The sequence below is a fragment of the Merops nubicus genome, unplaced genomic scaffold (assembly GCF_000691845.1).
Source record: "Merops nubicus isolate BGI_N331 unplaced genomic scaffold, ASM69184v1 scaffold13778, whole genome shotgun sequence".
Taxonomy (NCBI): domain Eukaryota; kingdom Metazoa; phylum Chordata; class Aves; order Coraciiformes; family Meropidae; genus Merops; species Merops nubicus.
The window spans coordinates 13,813-19,454 of record NW_008623724.1 but is presented as its reverse complement, the minus strand read 5'-3'; positions in this window follow the sequence as shown (position 1 = coordinate 19,454).

Sequence of the window (5,642 nt, the reverse complement as noted above, 5' to 3'; positions counted from 1 at the left end):
GAGAAATAAAACCCAAGCAAAGACAAGAGATGCACAATGTGATTGCTTACCACCCGCTGACTGGTGCTTGAGCAGCACCCTGTCCTGTCTGGCCAGTTCCCTTCCAGTTTATGTACTGGGCATGACTCTATGGTATGGAATATCCCTTCAGCTAGTTCAGCTCAGCTGTTCTGGTTATGCTCCCTCCCAGCTTCTTGTACACCTCCCCACTGGCAGAGCATAGGGAACTGAAAAACCTTTAACTTAGGATTCCTAAGCACTACTTAGCAACAACTAAAACGTCAGTGTGTTGTCAACATTCTTCTCACATTAAATCCAAAACGCAGCACTGCACCAGCTACTAGAAAGAAAATCAACTCTGTCACCTCAGCCGAAACCAAGACAGTATCCACCCCTTATCCTGTATCCTTTTGGTCATGCTCAGGTCCCAGACCTGCAATACATTGATGGCATCATCATATGGGGCAACACAGCAGAACAGGTTTTTGAGGGGAAGACAATAATGAAGATCCTTCTGGAAGCTGGTTTTGCCATAAAACAAAGGAAACTTGAGGGACCTGCACAGGAAATTTTAGGACTAAAACTGCAGGACAGGCATCACCAGATCCCAATGGCTGTCATCTACAAAACGGAAGCTATGTCTCCACCAACCAGTAAAAAGGAAACAGAGGCTTTCCTGGGAGGTGGGGGTTTCTGGAGGATGTACATCCCAGACTGCAGTCTGATTGTGAGCCCTCTCTGCCAAGTGACCCAGAAGAAGAACAATTTTAAATGGGGTCCTGAGCATCAACAAGCCTTTGATCAAATTAAACGGGAGATTGTGCACGCAGTAGCGCTCGGGCCAGTCCGGGCAAAACAAGATAGCAAAAACATTCTCTACATTGCAACTGGGAAGAATGGTCCTACCAGGAGCCTCTGGCAGCTTGCCCCCAGGGAGCCCCGAGGCCAACTCCTAGGATTTTTGAGTCGAAGATACAAAGGCTGTGAGGCCAATTATAGAGATCCTGGCAGCATATGGAAGAGCTGGAGCTGCCTCAGAAGTTGTCGACACTGAAGCACAGCCCCTCCTGGCACCCTGACTGCTGGTGCTGGGTTGGGTGTCTCCACACACCATGTGACTGATGCCACGTGGAGTAAGTGGTTGCCCTGATACCACAATGGGGTCTAACAGGGAACCCCAGCCACCCAGGGATCTTGGAAGTGATGACAAACTGGCAAGAAGGCAAAGATTTCAGAGTGTCACCAGAGCCAGAGGTGATATGTGCTGAAGAGGCTCCACCATCTAACAGGCTACCAGACAATGAGAAGCGACACGCCCTGTGCTGATGGGTCCTGTAACACTGTGGGGGAACAGCCATGGTGCAAGGCTGCTGTGTGGAGTCTCACACAACGGGTCACTGAAGCTACTGAAGGGGAAGGTGAATTGAGTCAGTTTGCAGAGGTGAAAGCCATAAAAACAGTACTCTGATACCTGAATTTTGGAAACCAGTTTCATGAAAGTCAAGCTTTATTATTATTTATTTTTATTACATACTATAGTACAAGCCTAGCAGGTCCTCTATACTACTGACACCAGGACAAGAGTGCAGTAAAATCCTTTTAGAGTTATCTTTTTCTTCCAAGATTGGTGTCAAGTCCACATTCCCTTATTTACCACAAATGCTCTTTTACAGGAGAGGGTTTTTTCCATAAAACCTTTTCAGCTTTTACCATTTTCAGCAACTGGGTTTCCACCAGCATCTGTGCTGCCCACGCAAGGAAAATGAAGACTGCTCAGTGATGTGTGGCAGTGCCAGGTGATGACAGTGACCAAGGGCCAGCAGGGACACAGTGACAGCCTGAGTTGAGCATGAGCCCACACATCTAGCAGCAATGACACTGCAGGGCCTTCCTCAGTGTTGGGTAAACTCACATAGTAGTATTTAGCGTAGACAGTCTTCAGTCTTTGCCTTACGGGTAGTTTGGTTTGTTATTTTATGACTGAAGTTTGATGTAGTATTGTGTGCATGCCAACATGTGTTTGCTACCCCATGTGTGATCCAAATGGTGCGACCTGATAGAGCAATTCCTCTTATTTCGCTTGCTCCTTCTGTTGAAGACACAAAAAAAGCCTGTGCTTTTAGAGTAGCTAACAATCTCCATGTGCTGCACAGCAGATGGTACAGTAATGCTGGAGGTGTATTTCACAATAACTTTTTTCCACATAGAAATTGAGGTATTGAGAAGTCTTTTTCTGATGCTTGAGAAAGAATCAGAGGCAGAGAGAATCTATAGATAGTGTGCAGGAGTTCAAGAAACAGCACTGCCTGAAGTTTTAAGGGCTGAGTGCGTCCTGCCAAACTTCAGCTATTCAGCTTTGATCAGTCTGGATTCTTCTAAGGTCATTAAGCATGAGGCATTTCCAGAAGTCAACTTGAACTGCTCCCTATTGGATTGTCCTTCCAGAAGTGCCTACCTCTTTCCAAGGGCTGTAGGGAACCCATGGTTTAACACTTATTTTGTCACCTTGGTTAGATGCCTAGAGCTAAGTGGGATCTGATTAACACTCAGAGAAAGGTCTGAGCGTTGTCCCACAGCTGATGAGTGCAGAGCCACAGTCCTGCAAGGCTCCTCAGCATCAGTGCAAACTGCAGCTGATGGGAACAGGTGCTAAAGTCTTCAGGAACAGTGGTTTAGCCCCGGTCAGCAACTAAGCCCCACAAAGCTGCCCACTTACTCCCCTACAGCAGGGAGGGGGAGAGATGCAGAAAAGTAAAAGTGCTCTCAAAGGATGAAGCATTTTTGTATAAATCTTGCCTCAGATAATTCTGAATGAAAATACATTTGTAAATGCCAACATTTCCCAATGGGTTCCTCACCTAGAGGCAGGGGAGCCAGCTCTGCTTGTAAGTTCTTCCTCGTGAACAGCTATGCTAATAATAGCCACTGAAATTAGATCAAACCACAGGACAGTGGCAATAACAGCTCAGATTTTTCAGAAGAGCCGAATGACTTGTGCACTACACCTTTTGCAAAGGCTGGCTATGAATAGCACAGGAGGAGCTCTTTAATGCTTCTCCCTTCTGAAAATTTGGGCTTGACAATAAATACTAAACCCCAGGGACAGATGACCCTCAACTCTCTTGAAACATTAGCATTGACTATCCCAGACCTGAACGCTGAACTTTACAGCAGGACATCTAACCTGAGCTGCAGTCCAGAAGTGAGATCTCACAAGTGACTCCAGCCAGGAGTTATGAACAGATAGTAGCGTTTAACATGTATTTATCATTGCATTATTGGTTGGTTTTTTCCTACCCCAGAGATAGTGCTTAGGAGGAGCAATGTAAGCTCATATTGGCTCCAACAGGGTTATGCATTTGCATATGTCAAATATTGGTGCTATTTTGACCCCAATAGCTGGCAAGTAAAAGAAGATGGCCCCAAACAGAATTAAGTCAGCACTCTCCATATATGTAGTCTTCTTGGGCTGCCATTACCCCATCTTGTCCTTGCTGTGCCTATGCTTCTTTGCCTGCCTGTGGGCTCTATTTACTTTTTCACAAGCTGACCCATGCTTTCATCACCATATACCCTGTGTCAAATCAGTACCCAGTGCGATCCAAAGCATTCAGATGCTGGAATGGGCTCTCCTCACCTCTTGTTTTCGGGCAGTGGCCATGCTTGGGCGCTTGGCTTTCAGGACTGCTGCTATCCTAGCTCTGTGTCTCCTCGTGTCTCTTGAATGAACTGTGGATGTAGTGCCATCACTTTGTACATGCCGTATCTGTTCTCATTTAGAGAAATGTTAGGACCTCATCCCCATCACCTCTGCTCATCCCTATGTCTAACCAGGGTGAAAGATCAGCCCAGAGAGGGACTCGCCCGCCTGATGGCAAATGCTCTTTTCTCATTACCTCATTCCAATGCAAGGGACATTTTCAGTACCAATCACTCTCCACCAGCTGGCTGACAGTGAAGCAAGGGCGAGGAAAATGAAGCCGGGAGTCGTGCGCTGCCCTGCTCTGCCTGCCCCCAGCAAGACATGCTGTCCAAGGAAGCGTGCCAAAAGCACCGTGTCTATTTTAACAGCACCTCTGAACAGCAGCAAGGGCAGCAGAGGGAGGATGTGCTGCAGTCATAAAAATTCCACCCAGATAAATCAATAGAGGGAGGAGAAGAATGAGAGGGAGAAAATGGCAAAGTCAGTCAGACATTGTTCATCTGCCCACAGGAGAGGGGGAAACAATGTCTCATGGTCGCGAGGGTTTAAAAGGAGTGAAAGGGAACAAAGTCCAAGTCAGAGAGGACCTGTCAGGAGCAGGTGACAGCCTTTAGTATGGGTTGGTGGTACAGTATCTGGGAGTCTGGTTCAGACAGCCCCTGAGTGCCAGACATGGTCCTGCATGGCACTAATTAGCACCTTCTCAGGCAGTCTGAAAAAGAGGATGAGGAACAAATTGGCTTGCAGCAGCAAGCAGCAGAACAGTGGGCTAATGGTGTGGACTACTGACAGTCCAGTCCAGACAGGAGCTACCTCCTAGAAATGCTAGTTATGGATGGACTAGGACACTCTCTCTCACACCAGAACCAAAGAGCCTCTTTATGGTGGAAACTCTGTTTTCTGTCTGCAAAAGCCTCAAGATTTTGAACTGGTTGCACCAAGAGCTGGGTCCATAGCAGCCCCTCCCCCCAGCTTCCTTTTCTAATCTTCAGCAAGAGGTATTTGCCCAGAAACCTGTAGCACCCCAGTTTTTCGTATAAAACATATACAGTGTAAGTCCTACAGCAAGGGATGGACTCTCACTAGGTTCACGCACCACAATACCTTTGCTATATGTGCAAATTACATGTACGGAGCACTGCTGGGCTTTGTCCAACAAACAACACAAAGAGCTCTCTGTTTGCCTTCTCTGCTTCTCCTTGCCTGGGTTTGAAAGATGTTGCTGAACTTAAGACTAGATTCAGCCAATGTCCACACTGTCCCTTCATGCCTGTCCTTAAAAGGAGTGCTTGGCTTCAGTCATCTGCCAAGAGGAAGCCCAAGCCCTTGTTTGCATGGTCTTGCTTTTCCAGGCATGGGTCAGGCCATACACACTTACGGCTCTGCCCATCAGTCAACACACAGTCTTTGGCTTCAGTAGGGTCCTACTAAAGATGGTCCTAAGACCTGCAAAGATGATGAGGGGACTGGAACATCTCTCTTATGAGGAAAAGTTGAGAGACATGAGTTTGTTTAGCTTGGAGAAGACTGAGAGGAGACCTTATCAATATTTATAAATATCAAAAGGGTGGGGGTCAAGAGCATGGGGCCAGACTCTTTTCAGTGGTATCCAGTAACAGGAAAAGGGGCAAAGGGCACAAATCAGAACACAGGAAGTTCTACCTTAACATAAGTTTTTTGCATCTTGAGCACTGTGTCCAGTTCTGGGCACCACAGGATAAGAAGGACATGGAGGTGCTGGAGCGGGGCCAGAGAAGGGCAGCGAGGCTGGTGAGAGGGCTGGAAAACATGCCTTATGGGGACCAGCTGGGGGAACTGGGGTTGTTTAGTCTGGAGAAGAGGAGACTGAGAGGAGACCTTATTGCTCTCTACAGCTACCTAAAAGGAGGTTGTAGTGGGGCTGGGGTTGGTCTATTCTCCCAAATTACTGATGATAGGA